General features: G+C 47.9%; 2 long non-coding RNA genes across 2 annotated transcripts; one reads left to right on the forward strand and one right to left on the reverse strand.

The window, feature by feature from the left end:
- Window positions 1–4,264: 4,264 nt before the first annotated feature.
- On the reverse strand, window positions 4,265–17,560 carry LOC309392818. Its single transcript, XR_014175498.1, has 5 exons — window positions 17,454–17,560; window positions 16,425–16,443; window positions 12,163–12,220; window positions 9,987–10,089; window positions 4,265–4,365 (listed from the first exon to the last, which is right to left on the reverse strand). It is a non-coding gene; the product is annotated as an uncharacterized lncRNA (long non-coding RNA).
- Window positions 17,561–18,440: 880 nt separating this feature from the next.
- LOC309392819 lies at window positions 18,441–24,604 on the forward strand. Its single transcript, XR_014175499.1, has 3 exons — window positions 18,441–18,646; window positions 21,632–21,853; window positions 24,520–24,604. It is a non-coding gene; the product is annotated as an uncharacterized lncRNA (long non-coding RNA).
- Window positions 24,605–24,913: the final 309 nt, after the last annotated feature.

Genomic DNA, 24,913 nt, shown 5'->3' on the forward strand with positions numbered 1-24,913 from the left:
CAGCACCAAGTACCACAAAGGGAGCACTTCATGTGCGTGCTCGTCTTGGCCACCTCCAGAAGAAGAGCTGCCCAGCGGGCATGCGCTTGCCGGAAAATGAACTTCCAGTTTCTGTTGGGCATGTGCACGTTCCAATCAGCTGTCTAGGAATGCAATGAAAAGAGACATTTTGGCATGCTCCAGTTCAGAGAAGGGCTGTTTGTGGTTTTTCTTTTTTTACAATGTGAAGCCAATCTCATACAGCCCAAGAGAGTAATGCAAAGGGGTGCTTTGATCCCCTTTGGGCCCTTTAGACTGCGTTGTCTTCCCTTCCTTCCCTTTTTTAATATGAGAAGCTAGCCCCATATGGCTTGGCAGCCATGCCCAGCTCATCTCAGCATTGGGAGCAAAAAAAAAAAAATGTACCGTATTTTTCAGAGTATAAGATGCACCTTTTTCTCTCAAAAAAGAAGCTGAATACCTGGGTGCGTCTTATACACTGAATACAGCATTTTTTGCCTCTTGAAGCCTCGCCACTCGGAAGCTCTCTTCATCTCCTTTCGCCAGGCCTCCTTGGGTACCAAGGCTTCATCGTCTAGTCTGGGGCACTGGATAAGAGCCTGTATTAAACTGTCTTATGAACATCAATCCATACAGGTCCCTGCAAACATTACAACTCACTCTACATGCATCCGAACATCTACCTTCTCACACCTTGATCTGGAGATTTCTCCGTGGAGCGTCCAACCTGCGTCCCCCTGCCATACATAGATATCCGACTTGGGACTTAACAATATGGCCGTGCAGAGCCTGTAGGAAGCTTTCAGAGCTCCTGGGGGCTGGGGAGGGCAGAAATGAGAAATGCTCAATTTTGCCCAGCCCCCAGAGCACTCTAAGCTTCCTAATGCCCTTGGGGGGGGGGGGAAGCAGGCCCGTTTTCACGAAAAACAGACCGTTTTGGGGAGGTTTGCAGAGGGCAAAAAATCTTTTTAAAAAAATTGCCTCTTCAAAACCTTGGTGCGTTTTATACTCCGAAAAATACGGTAATGCTCAAATTCACAAGAGAGAAGATAAGCCTTTGGGGCACCATTCACAAGAGTGGAGCTGTTTGCATGCGCCAACCCGCTTCTCACATAACCCGGTTCCAAATAGGCCACCACCCAGGAGTTGGGGATCTCTGCTCTGGAAGATTTGATTTAATCCCATTTATAATACTTTTTAATGCCATTGAGGGTTCTCAAGCTTTCTATATTTACTTTCCCATTTAAAATTGCCTCTCAAATTTGTATTAAGTTTCTTCAGCTTGCATACACCAATCCCATCTTCTAACTTTTTTTTAATTGCACGCTGCAAACCCTCTGAGTGAAATGTGTGCAAGAAGTTCATTCTGTAGAAAGTTCCTTTCTGTAAAATGAAAGCCTCGGGAGATTATTAGCAGACGCTGATGACTTCCTGCCTCAGCCTATCTTTCAAAGCTATTACTGCAATTTTTACAAGATGTTCTGTCGCTCCGAAGTATATGAGATCCACCTTTGGGTTCTCATTAGTCATATAATCACTTGTACATCAATTATTTGCAGGTAAGCCCTCAGTTATTCCTCGCCCCCCGCCAAAGTTATGGGAAATGATAAATCAGGTTTTGCTCAAGAGTCATTGGATTACAATGCTCATACAATTTTCAAGGTGCCAGTAACGTTTGTTTGCACTATGCTAGGCTAATGGCTCGATATTGTAAGGTTAATGCAAGATTTAGTAACTGCTAAGACTGCTTGTGTCAATGCTGATAAAGTTTTCTGTGACATTATTAAGAGCCGTGGTGGCACAGTGGTTAGAATGCAGAATTGCAGGCTAACTGCCCACTGTCAGAAGTTCGATCTTGATCAGCTCAAGGTTGACTCAACCTTCCAAGGTCAGTAAAATGAGGGTCCAGATTAGTGGGGCCAATATGGTGACTGCCTAAACCTCTTAGAAAGGGCTGGAAAGCACTGAAGCGGTATATAAGTGTAATTGCTATTGCTATACTATCCGTATTAATCCCACTAGGAAAGGATTTTAGGGACTACAGCTCAGTACAAACAGAAGATGACTAGATTGGAGAAAGCTAAACTTGGCCAAATAATAAATATTTTGATAAAATGAAAATATGAGGACTTTGTTCTTAAATACCTTGCTCCTCGTGTTCTCACTGTTTATATTATGGAAGCAATATTGATATTAAATCAATAAATAAATAACACAAAAACTTGTGCAGGGAGAGAATTTCATATGTAACATAAAATTGTCCTGTCCTACGTACACTCTATTTCTCATTTGCAAGGTTATTCTTGTAATTGAAAAGTGAAAACCTGAACATGCAATTTTTATATCCACCTGTTTTAACCACTGTTCTTTGTCTCATTTCTCATATTTTGCCAGATGTTACCTCTAATGTTTCATCTCTTAGAGTTCCAGGAGTTTAAGGAATCCTGCTGTCAGGGTTTCGAGCAATGCCCTAATTAAATCATGAGACTCCAGCCAAGCTTCAAAAGAAATCCAGTTATTTATTAGGAGCTTCGTGTCGGCACATTCCAAGTGAAGCCAACTCTGACCTCACTTGATTCACGTCTAGGCTCTGACCCTGTTTTCCCCTCCCAGCAAGGTGTGTCATCGATCACATTCGCCAACTAAGCAATTTCTTGGGTTGTAGAAGTGCCTCCCGCCACTGTGGGTCTCTGTGGAGATCACCTTGACGTGGAAAAGGCTGGAATGTGCTTTTGTTTTGACTGAAATGCAATTTCCTCACAGCTGCGAGGCTCAGTTCCCCATCCCCCTGTCTATGGCAACTCGAGAGCAGGTCAGGAATGCTTCGTGAGTTGACATTTGCCATGTCCTCAGTTGAGCTCTGCAGATAATGCTTCAAGGGCACAGTGGCTCAGTGGTTAAAGACACTGAGCTTGCCAGCTGGAAAGCTTGCCAGCTCGAATTCAAGACCCAAGCACTGCACAATGCAGTGAGCTCCCGTTACTTGCCTCAGCTCCTGCCCACCTAGCAGTTCTTAAGCATGCAAATGTGAGTAGATAAATAGGTACCACTTCATTGGGAAAGTTACAGCATTCCATGCACCTCGGCATATATTCATGCTGGCCATATGACCATGGAAGCATCTTGAGACAATGCTCGCTCCTTTGGTTAAGAAATGGAGATGAGCACTGCCCCCTAGAGTTAGGGAAAACCTTTAATTTTATTTCTCTGATCATATAAGTTTACATAAGCATCCTCAGCATTGTCTGTTAGAATTTGTTGAGGCAGGTGAAGGGTGTAAGCATGAGTATTGATTTGTAATTGGATGGTATGGATCTATTAAACAAATAAGCCACAATTTCAGTTCCCTTCCATAGGAAATGCTGACAGCTAAGTGGCGCTTGAATATAATTTGATTATGCTAAGAAAGAATGATTTGCAAGAGTGCAAAGGGATAAAAATATTCGAGAGCTGCCACTTTTGCCCAGTTTTGAAAGAAGAGGAAAATAACTGAAGTTGGCAGGCAGAAGAGATTACATAACTTAAGACCTCAACAGTCTTGCCCTTTATCCATTACGGATATAATTTAATTTCTTATACTTACATGCCAAACAATATCATCTAGCAATAATAATAATAAAGCAGGCTAGACATATGCTAACCAACAGCTCTGATAATTACACAATCTTCAAATTAATTAACAAGCCAACGGCAGCCAAACATTAGCATTTAGGAAGAGCTTTCCTGCATTAAGTGCTAATGAGTTCGTTTAAATCTATCTTGCAACCCATTTTGAAAAGCATGGACCATATTCAATCAGATTGAATAATGAAATTTGTACCATCAGGCATTGTTGAGTGTGAAATTGCCGTGGAATTTTAAATGTTAAATACAGAGCTTATATATATATATAATGGCGGCTGCTAACTGAATATCCATTTCACATAAAATGGGTTGCAGATATATGAACTGGTGAGTAATTTTAAACATTATGCTTGAATAGATGTCAGTTTGACAGAAGTTCCTGCTGTTTCAGTATAGTCACCATTCTCTCTTGCCTGAGGACCGAGCATTTTGTATATTATTCCAAAAATCATTCATTCCTCTGGATTAGAATGTCTGTGAGCTGCAGGAGAAATGGGGTTAAAGGTTTGGGGTCTTATGTTTAAGTATTCAGAAAGACACAACTCACTCGTAGCAGAATGTCTATGAAGATTCTCAGTCATCCAGGTCATGGTTGTCCCAAAGGTGCTTTTTCAAGAGGCAACTGGACTTTCTGGTTTTTCTTTGAAGATGTTTCGCTTCTCGTCCAAGAAGCTTCTTCAGCTCTGACTTCAGCTCTGAAGCTCAGATGAGGAGTTGTAGGAAGTTAGCACCTATCCCTCTCTTAGGAAAATGAGATATTTTAGGAAATATTAAAAAGACAGTATATTTCCCCTAAAAAAGAAGTAGAAACTGAGGCAGAAAATCAGCCCCGCCCCACCTTTGTTAATGGGCCATTAAGCCCCCACCACCACCAGTCTATTCTACATAACAAAGATCTACCCCCTTCAGTCAGAGCCCTTTCATTGCCCTTCATTGCACCACTTACCAAGTTCCAACCAAACTTAGCACACAGACAGCCTACAGGGCTAGCTATGACCTCTGACAGCAACCAATCAGGATACTCTTCCTGTGCCGCAGGAAGTTCAAAGTCCAGAGAGGGCTTAAAACCCAGGGACTCTCAGCATCTCTTCCTTTTTTCTTCAAAATCTTCAAGGCATGTGAGCCTTTTTTCCCCAGGACCTCAAACCATGTGATCCTGTCCACCATTAAAACCATCTTTCCAAACAGCCACCATGTTTCCAGTGTCTTTTTCCCCACTTGGAACTGAACCTAGGAGGACATTTCTTCCAACAAATGTCTTCAAAGAAAAACCAGAAAGTCCAGTTGCCTCTTGAAAAAGCACCTTTGGGCCACTCATAGCAGAGAAGTATAAGACTGATTTAAAAGGACATAAATAAGATGTGAGATATTGTCACCTACGAAGAATCAGGATCACACATTAAAGTCCAGTTAAGATTATTTATTGATCATACTTAACACAAATCTTGTCAACTAATTGTCAGCACTAAATTGGTGCTAGATAAAAGTCAATAGAATGCAAAAGAAGATTGGACACAGACCATTGGACATAACGATTCTAGGCTGACGACTCCCTTGATTCCACCCCCAGGCTGTGCCTGCTGTTCGGCAGTGAAGCAGAACTAGATGAAGGGAAATACAACAAGGTGAAACTAATTCTATTTTTCTGCCAGGCAACATTAATCGAATCCTCCAAGTCTGAAAGGCCAAACCTCCCACAGCTGCTTTTAATTGATTGATCCATTCAAGTAGGCCTTTCCTAGGTTTCTCCTCTAACCATTGAGCCATTGGGGGCTCTTCCCTCTTTTGTCTGATTGTTTCCTAGGTGTTATCTCTTCCCCTCATTTCACAAGGTCATCCACACATTCCATTACCACAATGGATTCTTGAGCCATGGAGTCAAAGCAACTTCAGTGGAAATGATCTAACAAGACCTTAGCATAACCATGGAGCTAGCATGTCTTAACCTCCAATATGTATTGCTTCTAATCCTCATGCATTCATTCATTCATTCATTCATTCATTCATTCATTCATTCATTCATTCATTCATTCATTCTAATTCTCATGAGTTGGCAGAAATGTCCTTCTGGGTTCAGCTCCAAGTGGGGGGGGGGAAAGACTAGAAACATGGAGTGCTGCTTGGAAAGATGGTTTAATGGTGGATGGTTTGAGGCTCTGAGCAGAAAAGGTGATCATATGCTTCCAGATGTTGGTTGAAGAAGAAAAAAATAGAAAAAGGGTTTTGCTAGGTTTTTTATACTCTGTTTGGCCCCATCTCTCTGTTTCCTGTTCCTGTGTAAGAAATGCATTCTGATGGATTGTCAGACTCCCATGGGGCCATGCAGGGGAAACTCTCTAGGGCACTGATGGCGAACCTAAGGCACGCGTGCCACAGGCGGCACGTGGAGCCATTTGTCAGGGCACGCGAGGCTGAGTTCAGCCTTTTTTAAAGCCATTTTTCGCCCTCCCCAGGCTCCAGAGGCTTTGTAGGAGGCTGGGGAGGGCAAAAAGAGCCTCCCCCGCCGCCCCCCTGGAGGCCTTCTGGAGGCTTCATGAGCTTCTCTGAAGGTTCCGGAGCGCAAAAAAACGGCCCTACAGGCAAACCGGAAGTTCGGGAATGGACTTCCTGTTTGCTTGGAGGGTCGTTTTGACTGCTCCGGAGGCTTCAGAGAAGCTTCCTGAAGGTCCCTGAAGCCTTCGGAGCGCTCAAAACGACCCTCCGAGCAAACCGGAAGTGACTTCCGGTTTGCTCGGAGGGTTGTTTTGACTGCTTCGGAGGCTTCAGGGAAACCTCTGAAGGTCCCTGAAGCCTCCAGAGGGCTTCCGGGGTGGGGGTGGGTGGGGGAGGCTGTTTTCACCCTCCCCATGCTCCTATAAAGCCTCTGGAGCCTGGGGAGGGTGAAAAAAGCATGCAAAAATGGGGAGGGGTCGCGCCTGTAGTGCATGCATGCACACTGGGGGGAGGGTTGTGCATTGCATTATGGGTGCGGCACGCCTGCAAACGACCCTCCCCCTGCGCTCCCCCCACGTATGGCACGAGCCAAAAAAGGTTTGCCATCGCTGCTCTAGGCTGTGTTTTGAGTCCAAGTTTGGTTGAGCATTGCTTCTTCCCAGATGCCCTGTGGTGAGTTTCTGTAGAAAGTTAATCCTATCTTTAGTATGTAAAGTAAACTAGCTCAGGTTTTAATTGCTCATTGACAAAGGTGGGGTGGGGGGAGCTGCAGGGAGCTACTTTGTCTTTAAAAACATGTTTCTCCCTTTTCACATCCAGGGAAACACAATATTCTGCCTTCTTAATATTTCCCAGGATATTTCAGTTTTCTAGCAGAGGGATGGGTTTTAACTTCCTACACATGTTACGGTAATGATGATTAATGAGACAGAGTGTACACAGTCAGTAGATAATGGAATTAGGAGTAGGTCCAGCAGCAATAGTAGTAATGGCACTAGTAGCGTTTGTAGTGTTGGAAGAAACGTCCTTCTGGGTTCAGCTCCAAGTGGGGGAAAAGGCACTGGAGACATGGAGGCTGCTTGGAAAGATGGTTTAATGGTGGACAGGATCACATGGCTTGAGTCCTGAACAGAAAAGGGAGATCACATGCTTCCAGATGTTGGGTGAAGAAGAAGAGAAGAGAGGAAGGGGTTTGCTGGGTTTTTTATAATCTGTTCCACCCCACCTCTCTGTTTCCTGTTCAAATGTATTCTGATTGGTTGTCATACTCCCATGGGGCCATGCAGGAGCAACTCTCTAGGCTGTGTTTTGAATCCCAAGTTTGATTGACTTTCCATATGCCATGTGGTGAGTTTCTCTGAAAGGCTAATATGACCTTTATTATGTAAAGTAGACTAGCTCAGGCTTTAATGGCTCATTGACAAAAAAGGGGGGGCAGGAAGCTGCAGGGAGATACTTTGTGTTTAAAACATGTTTCTCCCTTTTCACATCCAGGGAAATATAATATTCTGCCTTTTCACTATTTCCTAGGATATTTCATTCTTCTAGGAGAGGGGTGGGTGCTAACTTCCTACAGTAGCAATGAGAGTAGGAACCGAAGCAGGAGCAAGGATAAAATGGAAAAAGAAAGCATCATCAATATGTTAAAGCATTCAGCTGTTCAGCTTTAAATGGGAGGAGTATTAAGGTAATGATGATTTAATAGTTGATCAGCTGCTGTAAGGCTGTAAAACGAGATGATGCAAGGAGAATTAGTCAGCAGGGTTCTCACTTTAAGAGGCTGTCTATATAAGAGAGGCCCTTTGAGGGCGGTGTCTCTCCGTGTGTTCTTCCGTGTTATAGTTGAAGATTGATTGATTGATTGCTTAGTTATGCCTAGTTTGGTGGACTGTCTTGGCTAGAAACATGGCAATCTTCAGGGATGCATTAGCAGCCTTCTAATTTGGTAACCTGAGCTTATTTTCCCTTCCAACTGTATATTTCTATACTTGTGCATAGCATTCTTTTCTAGAGCAGGGGTTTCAAATTCAATTTCATTAAGGGCCGCATACGGGTTGTGTTTGACCCCGGGGGGGGCAGGGGTATGTGGTCAGCTCGATGTCACTAATGTCGGGGGCGCCTGTGATGGCCTGAGTACTCTTCCCGTGAAAATGGGCTCCTGAGCTCTGCTTCCGGCTGCAATGGCCTCCTGCTCTGCCAGCAAAAATGGAGCCGTTTCTGGCTGTGATGGCCACCTGCAACCCTCTGCCAGCAAAAGTGCAGCCTGGGAGGCCGCACACAGCCTTCGCGAGCTCAGTTTTCAGCTGTGACGGCTCCTGCAAACCTCTACCAGTGAAAATGGAGCCCGGGCGGGCTGCGCGTGGCCCTCGTGAGCTCCATTTCTGGCTGTAATGGCCTCCTGCAGCCCTCTGCCAGTGAAAACGGAGCTCAGGAGGGCCACACGTAGTCCTCTCAAGCTTCATTTTGGCTTGCAGAGGCACCACGGACTGGTCCTTCGCTGTTTCCAGGGTGTCCCATGGGCCAGATGTAAGCACCCTGCAGGCCAGATTCAGCTCACAGGCCTTTGAGTTTGACACTCCTGTACTAGAGCATTGCTTCTTCTTGCTAAACTTTCATTCTCTAAGATGTTCCAGGATAGGAAAAATATTGATGCCTTTGAATTTTGTTGTTAGAGATGTGAGAATCAAGAAATGTAGCCTATTGATCAGTGACGTGCAGTGAGGTTTATGGCTGGTGAGGCAATGACGTCATCAAATGATCATCATGAAGGGAGGACTGTGACAACTTTGATCTTTGCAAGCGTGCAAGAAAAATACCCCAGGATGACAGTGGCTGGGACAGCAACTCCTTCCGCTGCGCTGCGGAGAAGAGCCACGCTGTGCAGGAGGCTCCTCAGCGCTAGCCTCAGATAAGCGCGAGCCACGGTCCCCTTCATGTTGGCTCAGGAAGGAGGGGAATGGGACCGCGTGTGCAGGAGGCTCCTCAGCACTAGCCTCAGATCAGCATGAGCCGTTGTCCCATTCCTCTCTTTCCCGAGCCAACATGAAGGGACTGTGGTTCGTGCTGATCTGAGGCTAGCGCTGAGGAGCCTCCTGCACAGCGTGGCTCTTCTCCATAGCGCAGCGGAAGGAGTTGCTGTCCCCGCCACCGTGATCCTGGGGTATTTTGCTTGCACGCTTGCAAAGATCAAAGTTGTCACAGTCCTCCCTTTTTGAGAGGCTTTTTTAAGCCTCACCTCAGCACTCGCCTTTTCCCTTTTAATTTTTTTTTCTTTTCATGAGAGCGGTGAGGCTCTGCCTCCCCTGCCTCCCCTGCCTCCCCTGACTGCACGTCACTGCTATTGATCTATTTGATTCAATGAGGATGATAGAAGGCCCCAGAAGAAGAAAAAAAGATATGAACCAAAGTTTTCAGCTAGGATGATTTCAAAATTTACCAGAAATATTTGTAATCCTGCTGAACCGTTACTAACTGTGAAATATGTTTTTTTTTTTGCAAAATATGCACTTGTATGGATTCGTATAAAAGAGAAAGAATGAAACTGTTGGAAATGAGGAATTGAAAGTAATGTACACAGGTGTTCACGGATAGTGACAGTTAGTGAGGTTGTAAAGCATTTTATACTGTTAGAAGAACAGTATAAAAGAGAGGATTCAAGATTGGCTTGGAGCCCTTTGATTTATAGCAGTTCTTGTAGGACTTGCTATATCTCATTGGCCCTCTGCATTAATATGTCAGTGCAGTGTATTACTGCTATTATATCTTTTATATCTATTCATTTCTAATGTTCCAAATTATTTGAAACAATAAACCTTTGATCTTAAAGTAAGATTTTTTGCTTGTGTTGTTGCCTTTGTTTCCTATTGGAATTTTCCCAGGACAGAGAAGACCTCTGAGACCTCAGCCAAGGAAACAAAATGATGGCTTACCAAAGACATCAATCCAGAGTTCTCGTTCAAGGTATAAATGGCCAGACTCAAATGATCCTACTTTGGGCACCTGGTGCGAAGATCCAACTCTCTGGAAGAGGCTCTAAAGTTGGGTAAGGTAGAAGAAAAGAGAAGAAAAGGACAATCAGTAGCAAAATGGACAGTTTCAGTTATAGTGGTGATAGCAAAAATTGGGAGACTTCAAAGAGCAGGTTAGGAATGGATCACTATGGAGAAAATGTATGTATCGGGTCATAAGTGGCAGAAAAAGTCACAAAGACTTGTACACTGGTTACCGAGGTTGAAAAATTATGGATGTTGACTTTAAAACTTTAAACATCAGCTTACCCCTTTCTTCCCCCTCTACCACCTCTGCCCCCCCTCCCCAATTCAAAACCCACCTCCAGAAATTTTCAGCTTAGACCCCGGTGTAAATGAAGTGAGAGTTTCTATATCGTTTGTGAGAATCTGTGTCATAAATATCTCCATTAAGTAGCAATTAAGATGTGGAGATTTAGGCTCTGTGTTCTAGGAGGTAATTATAAAAGAATTGGATTAATTAGCCACTGAATTATTTATGTAGACATAAATAATGCACACGCGATTAGTGTTAAATAGGATATTGCTATCCCTATCAGAGAGAGAGAGAGAGAGAGAGAGAGAGAGAGAGAGAGAGAGAGAGAGAGAGAGAGAGAGAGAGAGAGAGAGAGAGAGAGAGAGAGAGAGAGAGAGAGAGAGTTAAAGATAGATGGAGTTCAATGTTGCTACTTTAATTCTTTGATCACTGAACAAAAAGCTGAAGTGATTGGAATTTTTTAGAACTTGGCCACCTTTATGTGATCCCGTGAGTAAGAGGATGATGATACAGATGATCTGGTACAGGGGTGTCAAACTCAATTTCATTGAGGGCCGCATCCGGGTTGTGTTTGATCTCGGGGGGGGGGGGGCAATGTGGGCATGGCCAGCTCGACCTCACTTCTGGCTGCCTGTGGCAGCCAGAACACTCTGCCAGCGAAACGGTCTCCTGAGCTCCGTTTTAGGCTCTGCCAGCAAAAATGGAGCTCAGGAGGGCTACCCGTGGCCTGAGCTCCGTTTTAGGCTGTGATGGTTTCCTGCAACTCTCTCCCAGCGAAAACAGGGCTCGGGAGGACCACCCGCAGCCCTCCTGAGCTCCGTTTTTGCTGGCAGATACACTGCAGGCCAGTCCTTTGCTGTTTCCAGCATGTCTGCACAGGCCAGCTCTAAGCACCTCACAGGCCAGATCTCGCCTGCATATCTTGAATTTGACACCTCTGATCTAGTACAATGTATTAGAACAGAAGTAGGAAATTTGTGGCTTTCAATATACTGTATTACTCAACTACTACTTCCTAGCTAACACTTCCAGCAATGAGAGATTATGGGAACTGTGATCGACAAATTCTATGGCGATCCACCTAGAAGTAAGTCCCACTAAATTCAGTAAGATTTATTCCCAGGAAAAATAGACAAGAGATTGCAGCTTAAATACTTCTTTTTTTCTGAGAAGGTAATCAATCAAGTTTATGTCTGATGAGATTCACTGCATGGGCAGGAACTCATTTGCTTTGATTTGTCCAGTTTTCTTTTTTTTTTTCAGCAAAGAGGCAAACAAAACAAGTACATAAAAATTATAACTATTCAATTATTGGGTTTATACACCGCTGTATAATCAATCTACATTTACCACAAACAGCATGAAATGACAATTTAGTATCTGCACAGAGTATCAATGCAATTGGAAATATTTAAAAGTTAATAAAGTAATGTAAAATAAATTAATAAAATACAATAATAGAAATGGTGCAATAAATTGAGAACAAAAAACACCGTTCTTCAGAATATTTCTGTTTTTAATATTAAATTTATATATGCCGCCCATCTCACTAAGCAACCAAGGATAGCAGGGTAGAAATGAGCTGGATTTCCAATGCAACATAATATTAGATGCAATGTAAAGGTAATAGAATTGGAATCATGTCCAATTATAGAGGACATCTCTGTTTCTTAGCCAAGGGATTAGCCAGCATTGTCCGAAGACCCTTACATGGTCATGTGGCTGGCATCACTATTAAGCCGGTACCTATTTATCTGCTTGCATTTGCATGCTTTCGAATTGCTAACTGGGGAGGAGCTGGTGCAAATAACAGGAGCTTACCCTGTCATGTGATGCTCAGGTCTTGAACCCAGGTTGTCAGTGTCAACATCCAGCTTGACTATTGTTGTAGCCTCGAATGAGGAGACGGAGACGGAATGAAGCCAACATATTTATTCAACAAAGAACTGACAGGAACACCAACTAGTCGTCTGACAGCTATTTATATCAGGAGCTGTCAGACGACGAACCAATTGGAACAAAGGATTTCTCCCACCGGCTGGCGGGTGCGCCTGGGCCAATCAGAGGGGGCCTCCTCTCGACTGCCCTCTGCTGGCCTGGCTCGCCGATATACAACACCCCTTTCCCCTGGATTGCGCAGGCGTAATCGTCTAAGTACAACGGACGCCTGCGCACGCGCTGGGAGCGTCTCAGTGAAGATGGCGCCCCGCCCGAGGAGGAAGGAGTGTCGGCTCCGCTCTTGTGGCGAACAGGCCTGGCAGCGTCCTGGATGGGTCTTCCTCCCAGTAATGCACCGACGGGCGATGGTAAGTGAGTCAGCGCACCGGGAGGGGCTGTTGCGAGGTCGGAGCTAGCGGCGTGTGGACGGTCGAGCCGGCAGGCGTCGTCGTTAGGGCCTGGTTGATTTTCTGCAGTTGTGCTGGGTTCAGGTCCCTCTGGTCGCTGATGCAACTGGCTTATGTGCCGCCGCCAATGTCTCCCATCATCGAGGAGGACCCTCGGAAACGATAACGTCCGGGAGGCCATGGGTATTAAATAGGGAGTCTAAGATGCGGATAGTGGCCGAAGAGGTTGAGCTGGGCATGGGAAACAGCTCAACCCACTTCGACCAGGCATCCACCAGGAGGAAGAAGACATGGCCGTCAATGGGCCCCATGAAGTCGACGTGGAGCCGGCTCCATGGGCCCATAGGGAGTTCCCACTCCCTGGGGGGGGGAAGAAGGTGGCGCAGAGCGCACCTGCTGGCAAGGGGGACAGCGTTGGACGAAGGCGGCAATATCCGCGTCCATGGACGGCCACCAGACATAGCCGCGGCCGAGGCTCTTCATGCGGACTATGCCGGGGTGGCCGTCATGGAGGCGAGACAGGACAGCTGGCCGCAAAGAAGATGGGACAACCACACGGTTTCCCCAAAGGAGGCAATCCTGCATCACGGACAGCTCCAGGCGGCGGCGGAAGAAGGGGGAGAGTTGGGGGTCAGTGGAGGCCGCGGACCAGCCCCGAGTGACAGCGGTCATGGCGCGGTGAAGGATGGGGTCATTGCGGGAGGCCTGAGCGATGTCCGAAACGGACATCGGTAGGGTGAGGTCAGCCAGGAGGCAAATAGAATGGACAGGGGCTGGATCAGTGACGGGAAGAGGCAGAGGGCAACGGCTCAACGCATCAGCGTGAGCAATGTGGCCGCCAGGCTTGTAGGACAGGGTGTAGGAGTAGGAAGACAGGAATTCTGCCCAACGGGACATGCGTGGGGAAAGAATGGGGGGAGTGGGACGGTCCCCCGCGATAATGCCCAGCAAGGGTTTGTGGTCGGTGATCAGGGAGAAGGGGCGGCCGTAGAGGTAATAATGAAAACGTTTTACTCCCGCAACGGCAGCAAGGGCCTCCTTATCCAGCTGGCTGTAATTGCGCTCAGTTCTGGATAAGGTGCGGGAGTAAAAGGCTATGGGCGCTTCAGAGCCATCAGGGTAAGAATGGCTAAGAACAGCCCCGACGCCAAAGGGGGAAGCGTCGCAAGCCAGGGTAAGAGGGAAACGCTCATCATACTGGGCGAGGACTGGGGGGGCAGTGAGCGAGCGCTTGACAGCCGCGAGCGCATGCGCCTCGCGGCTGGTCCAGACCCACGGAGAGGAAGAGTCTAGGAGGCGGTGCAGGGGTTCGGCCAGGGAGGCTTTGTGGGGAATAAAGGAGGAATAGAAATTTAGGAGGCCAAGGAAGGCTTGGAGCTCCACTTTGTTGGAAGGGGTGGGGGCGGAGAGAATGGCTTCGACTTTAGAGGGGTCAGGGTGGATGCCGTCGGCATCGATCAGGAAGCCAAGGAAGGTGACAGAGGGTACGCCAAGTTGGCACTTAGAGGGTTTGAGGTGCAGGCCAGCGGCACGGAACTGTCGCAGGACCAAGCGCAGAATTTTGATGAGTTCTAATTGGTCGGGGGCAGCAATTAGAACATCATCAAAATAGGGTGTGACCCCGGGGATGCCATGGAGCAAACGCTCCATGAGCCCTTGAAAAATGCCCGGGGCCACGCTCACGCCAAACTGGAGGCGGCGGCATTTGAATGCGCCACGGTGAGTAACGATCGTCTGCGCAAGCGCAGTGGAGTCGTCGACAGGCAGTTGCTGGTACGCCTGCGCGAGGTCCAGCTTAGCGAAGATGCGACCCTGGCCTAGAGTGTGCAGGACGTGCTGCACAACGGGCACAGGGTAGGGGTGTGATTGGAGGGCCTTGTTGAGAGTGGATTTGAAGTCCGCGCAGATCCTAATAGATCCGTCGGACTTCAAAGGCACTACTATGGGCGTCTCCCAGGGGGAGAAATCAACGGGTTCTAGTACGCCCTGACTAATTAGTTTGTCCAGCTCTGCGTCGACTTTTGCTTTTAAAGCAAAGGGAAACCGGCGGGCCTTTAGGCGGATTGGCGAAACGGAGGGGTCGAGGTTCAGAGAGATAGGAGAGCCCGTGTAGCAGCCTAAAGAGGGAGCGAACACATCGGAGAATTCGGAAAGGAGGGAGGAGATAGAAGGAGGGGAAGCAGGAGGGAGGGGTGAAAGAGAGTGAACCCCAGCAATAGACAGGCCGAGGGCCTTAAACCAATCCAGTCCAAGGAGGGAGGCGAGGGGGTTTTTAACAATCAGTAAGGGAAGTTTTGCCTTGCGAGAGCCAAAAGAAATATGAAAGGGTCGGCAGCCCATCAGGTCGATGACATTTCCCTGATAATCGCGCAACCGGCAGTCAGATGGTGGGGTCTGACCCAGGGCAGTAAGGAGCGAAGGGTGGCCCACGACATTACGGATCGGGCCGACCCTGTGTCCACCTCCATAGGGCAGGGAACCCCCTCAATAGAGATTTGGAGGTGCAGCTTACCCCGGCCCTCTAAAGTTGAGGAGGCCGAGTCTACAAGCCACTCAGGGAAAGCTTCAGCTGGGTCCCCCACGGAGAGGGAGTGCTGACGGCGGGAAGCCATGGAAGCCGGCTGACGGGGCGGAGGAGGCTGAGGTAGCGGGCTGCGGCGGTCCTGAGGCACGGAACGGCAAACTGCAGCGAGGTGGCCCTTTCTGCCGCATTGGTGGCAGAGGGCTTGCCGGAACCTGCATTGGGAGCGTTGGTGGCGGCCGCCACAACTGAGGCACTGGCGTCCATCTCTGGTGGAGAGGGTCTGGAGGCGGTCGGCGGTTTGGTCGACCTCAGTGCGGAAAGAGGCAGCAGTAGATGGAGCGTAGGATGAGGAAGGCGCCGCGTATGGAGAAGGCGGCAAGTAGGCAGCATGCGGGTGGTGGCTGAGGTGGCTGAAATCCGGGGTGGATTGATCAGCCATTTCGTACGCCCTGGCATCATCGACCGCAATTTTCAAGGTTAACTCAGGTCTAGCTAGGATGCGGCGATGGAGTTTAACGTCCCGTAGACCGTAGATAAACTGCTCCAGCAGCGCGTCTTCCAGGTCGCTGAATTCACACAAACTCGCCTCAGCGCGGAGAGCGGCAACGTACTGGGCAATGGTTTGGCCCTCTTTTTGAATAGACCGGCGGAAATATTGCCGCCGGGCAAAACGGGATGGCGCGGGCTCGTAATGGTGCTTGAGGCGAGCCAGGAGTTCATCCCAGGGCAGCGAATGGGCAGGATCAGGAGCAGCGAGAGCCCTTGCGGTGGCGAACATCTCTGCCCCGCAGTAATTAAGGAAGATACCGCGCTTTCGTTCTTGGGAGAGGCTGACGAGATCGTGGGCTATGAGGAAGCACTCGAATCTCTCGAGAAAAGCTTCCCAAGCCTCAGCCTCTGGCCGGAACGGCGAAAAGGCAGCGTTAGAAGCCATTGGAGGCACGGTGTAGGGTTCCACGTCGCCTGTCCTCGTCGCCAGTGTTGTAGCCTCAAATGAGGAGACGGAGACGGAATGAAGCCAACGTATTTATTCAACAAAGAACTGACAGGAACACCAACTAGTCGTCTGACAGCTATTTATATCAGGAGCTGTCAGACGACGAACCAATTGGAACAAAGGATTTCTCCCGCCGGCTGGCCGGCGTGCCTGGGCCAATCAGAGGGGGCCTCCTCTCGACTGCCCTCTGCTGGCCTGGCTCGCCGGTATACAACACCTATTGAAATAAAAGCGTACTGTTGATTGAATAAATAGCATGGTAATGGTGAGGCAAAACTAACTCTGAATTTCTCAGGCAGCAGTTCACAGTATTAAACAATGAAGTTCCCAGCCCAGCCCCCAGGAATCCACATAGACCAAGTAAACAACTTTTCTTTGTTATGGGAACCATCTGCCTTCTTCTTCACACGTGTTGATACGTTCTTGAAAGGTTTCCACACTCGTGAGTTTCAGTGGAACTGCAGAAGTTTCGTTTCTCCAACTAACCCATTCGTAATTAACACTTCCCCCTCTTTATTCTAATGACAAGTTGAAATGAAGAGGCATGTAGCTGCCAGTGTTTAATTCTTGACAGTTAGCTTTCCAGCTGACAACATCATTGTCTTTAACCACTGAGCTATTATGTCCCCTCATAGAAGCAATAAAGTGAAATAAAGTTGACAGCAGATCATGCCAACAAAAGATCACGGAAGTCTTTATTTGTGATGCTACCACTGACTATAAAGGTAAAGGTTCCCCTCGCACATATGTGTTAGTCATTCCTGACTCTAGGGGGTGGTGCTCATCTCCATTTCAAAGCCGAAGAGCCAGCGCTGTGTCTGTGGTCATGTGGTCAGCATGACTAAATACCAAAGGCACACAGAACGCTGTTACCTTCCCACCAAAGGTGGTTCCTATTTTTCTACTTGCATTTTTACATGCTTTCGAATGGCTTGTTTGGCAGAAGCTGGGACAAGTAACAGGAGCTCACTTTGTTACATGGTGCTAAGGATTCGAACTGCTGAGCTGCCGACGTTTCTGATCGACAAGCTCAGCGTCTTAGCCACTGAGCTACCACGTCCCTATATAAGTGTCCTATAGAATATTCTATTTGGGGGCCGCATCCCCTACCACTGACTGTATATCGTCCCTAAACACCTGTTTTTCAGACTGTTGGTGCTTTCAAATAAGAGCCATCACTGAAGATCTTAGCATGTAAAATTATTCTTTTTAGACATGTATAAAATTAAAATTCTTCATTAATTACCAAGATGACAAGGTTTCCTCAAAAACTAACTCAAGCCACATTTGGTATTCTGTTTTGGCTTCACCTCCCAGAACAGTCTTTATTTCCAACCAGTTTAGGCAGGGCATCTAAAGACGAAGGGAGTTACAGAATCAAACATTCAGAAGGTCAAACTGAAGGAGAAGGTTATTCTAATCCCTGCATCCAGCACAAGAGATAAACAATTAAAAGTGAATTGTTGAAATATCAAAATAGAGTGGATTAAAACTTCTTTATATATGGTGGTTATACAGGTAGTCCTGACTTACAACCATTTCTTTAGCGACTGTTTGAACAGCACTGGAAAAACTGACTTATGAACGTTTTCCACTTATGACCATTATGGCATCCCATGGTCACATAATCAGAAGTCAGGCACATGACTGCTGGTATGTATTTATGACATTTGTATTGTCCAGGGATCATGTGGTCACCATTTGTAACCTTCCCAGCTGGCTTACTACTAGCAAAGGGATAGATGGATGGATGGATGGATGGATGGATGGATGGATGGAAAGCTGGATCTAGTTAAGCAAATTATGCATTCCAACCATACACACAGCACACAATATTTGCAAAAAAAGTTTGCAATGATTTTTTTTTTTTACAATATTTAAAAAATGATCTTGCTGAATTCTCAGTGTCAGATTGAGGGTAGGCTGGTGGTGCAATTCCCCAAGAGACTTCTATCTCACTTCTCTTATTGGAGGTCCTAGAGCAGAAAGATGAACAAGAAACGGTAACCATAAAGGAAAAGATTTCCTCTGTCCAGTTGTGTCCAACTCTAGGAGAGAAGTTCTCATCTCTGTTTCTTAGCCGAGAGAGCTAGCATTTTTCAAAGACATTTTCATGGTCAGGTGGCTGACATAACTATATGCTGAAGTACACAGAATACTATTACTTTCTTACCAAAATGGTGCCTATTTACCTATTTGCATTTACATGGGGTGGAGCCAGTGGTGGGTTATGACCGGTATGCCCCGGTACGGGTGTACGGGTGCCTGCCGGGAGCACTGGGTACCGTTCCAGTTCGGTGCTCCGGAGGGCCCACCCACCTGCCGTCCTTGCCTGTATTTGAGTTCTTCGGGGCTTACCCGCATGGAGCGTATGGCACCTGCGCGATGCTCCGCCGAGCAGTTGGAGCATCACGGAGGCATCGCAGAGTGTCATAGATGGTAAGTACTGCGTGCATGCGTGTGTGTTGAGCGGATTCATGGTGGAGGCCAGGCCCCGTTGCACTGCACCAGTTGCAACAGGACCTACCACTAGGCGGAGCTGAGCGCGCAAGTGGGTGGGGTTGGGAGAAAAGCACTTCAAGGGTGGTGAGGAACAGGGGCAAGCGGCCCTACCAAACTGTCAAGTTCCAAGGAAGCAGGAAAGGTTTGTTACTCCAATTAAGGTTTGTTACTTCTTCTACTTACTTCTCTAGACACAAACTGACACTCACAGTACATGGTGAAATCCTTGTTAGGGCTGCTTGCCTGTGCTTAACCACCTTTTAAGTGCTTTTCTATCAACCCCGCCTACTTGCGCGTGCAGCTCCACCCCTCATGACCCGGCTTTGCTTACACCCGTGGAGAATGATGAACTGGGATCCTAAAGGCTACAGAAGAGTCCCTTGAGCTTTCCTCGGCCTGGCTTAGGGCCTGGCAGGACTTCTTTTAGCTGAGCCGGCATGATAAAGGGCCTGACATCCATTTGAATCTGGCATGCTGTCTTCCCGGTGTTGCCATGCCATACCTGGAAAATGGCTGGGAGGTGAGGTCGGGTCCCGCGGGCCACCCCCGATCGCCATTATAGCTAGAGGGGGTGAGTTCGCCGGGCCCCGATTACCGCTGCTGCGCGCCTTCCCAAATGGCAGCTCTTGGCCCTTCAGCGTGCCGGAGCTGACATTTGAACTGCTAGGGGGGCAGGAGCTGGGGCAAGTAACAGGAGCTCACCCTGTCATGTGCAGCTCGGGTCTCGAACCCAAGCTGTCAGCTTTCCAGCTGATGAGCTCTGTGTCTTTAACTGCTGAGCCATCACACCCCTCAACAATAACCATATTGGAGGACTATTTGTGTGTTTAAAGCAGGGGTGTCCAAACTTGGGAACTTTAAGACTTGTGGACTTCAACTCCCAGAATTCCCCAGCCAGTATCGCGATGCTGGCTGGAGAATTCTGGGAGTTGAAGTCCACAAGTCTTAAAGTTCCCAAGTTTGGACACCCCTGCTTTAAAGTAATATTGTTGATGAAGTAACTCTGGTTGTCAACAACTGCAGGCAGACCAATTAAGCATGAAGAGAGTCAGCCAAATAATAGAGGAAGCTGCACTCCATTCATTGTGGACCATTTTTTCTAAACCACCTCACTCAGGCAGTTTAATCTGCCTCCTGAGTAAGACCTACTCTATCAAACAGTCTCCATGTAATAAATCTTACATCTCGGCTGTGGCTGAAATGCTTTCAAGAATGCCATCAACTCAGTTGTTTCTGTCTCCCTACCTGTTAAAAGATAACACTTCAATTCGGTGAAGTTAAAATCTCAGCGGCTTGGTTGATTCAGGAGTGTGGCTATAATTGACCGATTGTTTTACTAATTAAATATTTCTCCTTCATTACCAAATGAAGCTCCAAGATGGTGTCCAGAGAGGTATAAATACAATAAAATGTATCTTGAAAATAAATGAGAAATTTTAAACAGCTGCTTTAAAATACATATACAGCTAGTCCTCCACTCCAGTGGTGGGATTCAAAAGTTTTTACTACTGGTTCTTTGGGCCTGGCTTGGTGGGTGTGGCGTGGCTTTGTAGGCGTGACAAGGTAGGTGTGGCAGGGGAAGGATACTGCAAAATCCCCATTCCCTCCCCACCCCTCTAACTTGCTTTCCAGCTCCGTTCTCCTGTTCAGGGCAACAAAAGAAGATCAGATGGGAGGCAGCAAGCCAGCCTATTTGCCGGTTCTCCAGACTAATCAAAATTTCCACTACCGGTTCTCCAGAACCTGTCAGAACTGGCTGAATACCACCTCTGCTCCACTCACAACCAAAATGGAGCCCCAAATTTCCATTGCTAAACTGGGCAGTTGTTAAGTGAGTTCTGCCCTGTTTTATGATGTTTCTTGCTAAGCGAATCACTGCAGTTATTAAGTGAATCTTGAAGTTGTTAAGCAAACCTAGTTTTTTTCCCATTGCCTTTGCTTGTAGGAAACCATATTTGCTTAGTGATCAAATTGCCAGAGAGAGATGGCACAGAAAACCAGTTTTCTGTTTAGCAATCTGGACCCATCAGACGATCACCTCTGTAAGGGGAAAATAATGGGGACATCCTTCTAGCAGAGTAATGTTTGCTGAATTGGGTTCAATATTGACATTAATTGCCTGAAGCAAGTATAAAGGAAAACTTGTAATCAGCATGGGTATCGGATGAAATGGTAGCTGGCACAAACACCGTACTTCAAGGATGAAATTCAGCAGGTTCTGGAGAGCCGGTAGCGGAAATCTTGAGTAGTTCGGAGAACCGGCACAACCCACCTCCGGCTGGCCCTAGAGTGGGGTAAGAATGGACATTTTGCAGTATCTTCCCCCAGGAGTAGGGAGGGAATGGGGATTTTGCAGTATCCTTCCCCTGCCATGCCCACCAAGCCACGCCCACAGAGCCGGTAGTTAAAAAAAATGAATTTCACCACTGCCATAGTTCCCTAAATGCTGAAATGAGGGGGGGGGATAAGAATGAGGGGAAATTTATTAATAAGCATATTTAGGACACATAGAAATAACCATGTTCTAACATGGAGGTTAAAGGAATAGTAAACTCCCCTGTTGTTAGGACAGTATGGACAGATCTCGAAGGTCACATGGCTTTTGGTTTTAAGGTATAAAAGACAACAGTGAATAATGGGAGGTTGCCAATCTGCCTGAAGCCTTCCCATTAGACCCTGTTTGCAATCTGATGAATGCAAGTTTGTTTGTTAGTTTGTTGTTTGTTTATTGGATTTATATGCCGCCCTTCTCCCAAAGGACTCAGGGCAGCGTACAACATTTAAAAAAACACATATTACAAAAGTTAAAAGGGAAATTAGATAAGAGTATCCAAAAACAGCCCCAATTAATATGAACAATAACATTTTAAAAATTGGATTAAAATTAACAATTAAATCAATCATTTATTTTATTTTGTTCAGGCCAGGCCGGCTTGCTGGAAAAGCCGACTTTTTAGGGCGCGTCGGAAGGACCGGAGGTCGGGGATTATGCGAAGCTCCGGAGGCAGCTCATTCCACAGGGAAGGCGCTCCCCCTGGGGGTCGCTAGCCGACACTGTCTGGCCGACGGCACCCTGAGGAGGCCAACTCTGTGGGATCGCAGTGGACGGTGGGAGGCTACTGGTGGCAGTAGGTGGTCTCGCAGGTAATAATAATAATAATAATAATAATAATAATAATAATTTTTATTTGATTAGCCGCAACCCTCTCCCGAAGGACTCGGGGCGGCGTACAATCAAAACAAATAAAAATACACATAAGACAAACATATATACAAAAAGAACAGAGACATATACATATGTGCATGGAGGAGAGTTGACTTATAAGTGAAAGACAATTAAAAACACAATTTAAAATCCCCTTAAATAAAATTACTAAATTAAAAAACCCATCAGGAGCGATACGAAGTTATGGTTGAGCCAGGCCAGCTATTTGGAAAAGGTGGGTCTTGAGCTTGACACGGAAGGAGCGGAGGTCAGTAGTGGTCCTAATATCCGGGGGGAGGTCATTCCACAGGGCTGGGCCCGCCACAGAGAAGGCTCTGCTCCTAGGCGCCGCCCCATGGCACTGTCTGGTGGACGGCACCTGGAGAAGTCCCTCTCTGTGCGAGCGGATGGGTCGTAGGGATGTATGGGGCAGAATACGATCCCGCAGGTAACTAGGTCCTGAGCCATGGAGCGCTTTAAAGATCGTAATCAAGACCTTGAAACGCACTCGATAGACCACAGGAAGCCAGTGCAGCTCGCGCAGGAGAGGTGTCACATGGGAGTACTTGGTACTCCCCATAATCACCCGTGCGGCCGCATTCTGGACCAACTGCAGTCTCCGAGTGCATTTCAAGGGAAGCCCCATGTAGAGAGCGTTACAGTAGTCCAGGCGAGACGTCACCAGCGCATGGGTGACTGTGCGTAGGGCGTCCCGGTCCAATAGGGGGCGCAATTGGCGCACCAGGCGAACCTGGTGGAACGCCCCCCTGGCCACGGCTGTCACATGTTCATCCATGGACAGCCTGGCATCTAGGAGGATGCCCAAATTGCGCGCCCGATCCACAGGGGCGAGTTGAATGCCCCCAATGGCCAGAGATGGAATTATCTGGTTGAACCGGGGAGCCGGAACCCACAGCCACTCCGTCTTGGAAGGGTTGAGCCTGAGTCGGTTGTCATCCATCCAGACCCGTATGGCTTCCACACACCGGGACATCACTTCGACGGCCTCGTTGGGGTGGTTCGGGGTGGAAATGTACAGCTGAGTATCATCAGCGTACAGATGATATCCCACCCCGAAACCACGGATGATCTCACCCAGCGGCTTCATGTATGTGTTGAACAGGAGTGGCGAGAGGACCGACCCCTGTGGCACCCCACAAGTAAGGGGGCATAGGGTCGACCTCTGCTCCCCTGCCAACACACGTTGCGTCCGGCCAGAGAGGTAGGAGCCGAACCACCGCAAAACGGTGCCCCGGACCCCCAACCCCTCCAGTCGGCGCAACAGGATACCATGGTCGATGGTATCAAAAGCCGCCGAGAGGTCTAATAGGACCAGGATAGAGGAACAGCCCCTATCTCTGGCCCTCCAGAGATCATCTACCAACGCGACCAAGGCCGTCTCTGTGCTGTGCCCAGGGCGAAAGCCGGACTGGCGCGGTTCTAGATAATCATTCTCCTCCAGATGTCATGGAAACTGAGAAGCCACCACACTCTCTACAACCTTCGCCAAAAAGGGAAGGTTGGAGACAGGACGATAATTGGCCAGCTCCGTAGGGTCCAGGGAAGGCTTCTTGAGCAAGGGTCTCACCACCGCCTCTTTCAAGGCGGCCGGGAGAGACCCCTCACCCAACGAAGCATTCACTAGGCCCAGGAGCCAGTCGCGTGTAACCTCCCAGGATGCCAGTACAAGCCAGGAGGGACACGGGTCCAGTAAACATGTGGTAGGTCGCAGTCGTCCACGCAATCTGTCCAAATCCTCGATGACAACCAAGTCAAACTCCTCCCAAAAAGGTTTCTCAAGACTCGCCACTGGCGTCTCGACTGGGCCACTGAAGGGGACCCAATCCTTCCGGATTTGAGCGACTTTATCCTGCAGATATTTCCCAAACTCCTCTGCCCTACCCTGTAGAGGGGCCTCCCGCGGCCTCTGAAACAGAAGGGAGCGGGACACCCGAAACAGGGCGGCAGGGCGGTTCTCTGCGGATGCAATGAGAGCGGCACAATATTGACGTTTGGCCGTTCTCAATGCCACTAGGTACGTCCTTAAATGGGCTCGTACCTGTGCTCGGTCCAATTCGGATTGGGAGGATCTCCAACGACTCTCTAGGCATCTCTTGCGGCGCTTCATCACCCTTAGCTCCTCGGTAAACCAAGGAGCCAGGGTGGATCGTTGCCGCCGGAGAGGCCGCAAAGGCGCCACCCGGTTCAAGGCCCCGGTAGTCGCATTATTCCACGCGGCCACCAGGTCCTCTACCCGAGGGCGGGTCAGGGCTGCAGGAGGTGGCCCAAGCTCCGTCTGGAACCTGTCTGGTTCCATCAAGCGCCTGGGGCGGAACCATCTAGTGTTTTCCGGTTCCGCCTCCCCGCAGCGAGGGGTAGCACCAGGGAAGTCAAGTCAGAGGAGTGAGTGATCTGACCATGACAGAGGAGTGATGGTTAAATTCACTCCTCCCAGATCACTCAACCACTGGCGAGAGACAAAAACAAGGTCCAAGGTGTGACCTCCCTCGTGTGTCGGGCCTTGAATCATTTGAGTCAGGTCCATGGCTATCATGGAAGCCATGAACTCCCGAACCCCCTCTGATGCTTCTCCCACCGACGGCAGGTACCCTGGGCCTAAGCCATGGAGCGCTTTAAAGGTCATAAGTGATTTATGTTTGCTATGCTTTAAATTCTAATAAACCTCTGAATTCTAAAGTGTGATATTTTGTGGTGTGTTCGATTCTTATTAAGTGCAGCTATGCTCATAATCAGGTTTCCCCCCCTGACACATTCACCATCAATCATCAGCTCCAAAGAATCCACAGAATGGCCCCATTTTTCTCTCCACCCCCATTCGTTTTTTTTTCTCCATAGACCAGTGAAGTGATGGCGAACCTTTTCGGCACTAAGTGCCAAAAAGGGAGCACTTCACATGCGTCCACTCGTCTGGGCCATGACCAGGAAGAGGAGCTGTCCGGGGGGGGCATCCATGTGCTGAAAAATGAACTTCCAGTTTA

Source organism: Natrix helvetica (assembly GCF_964273705.1).
Source record: "Natrix helvetica genome assembly, chromosome: 5".
In the NCBI taxonomy this organism is placed as follows: Eukaryota; Metazoa; Chordata; class Lepidosauria; order Squamata; family Natricidae; genus Natrix; species Natrix helvetica.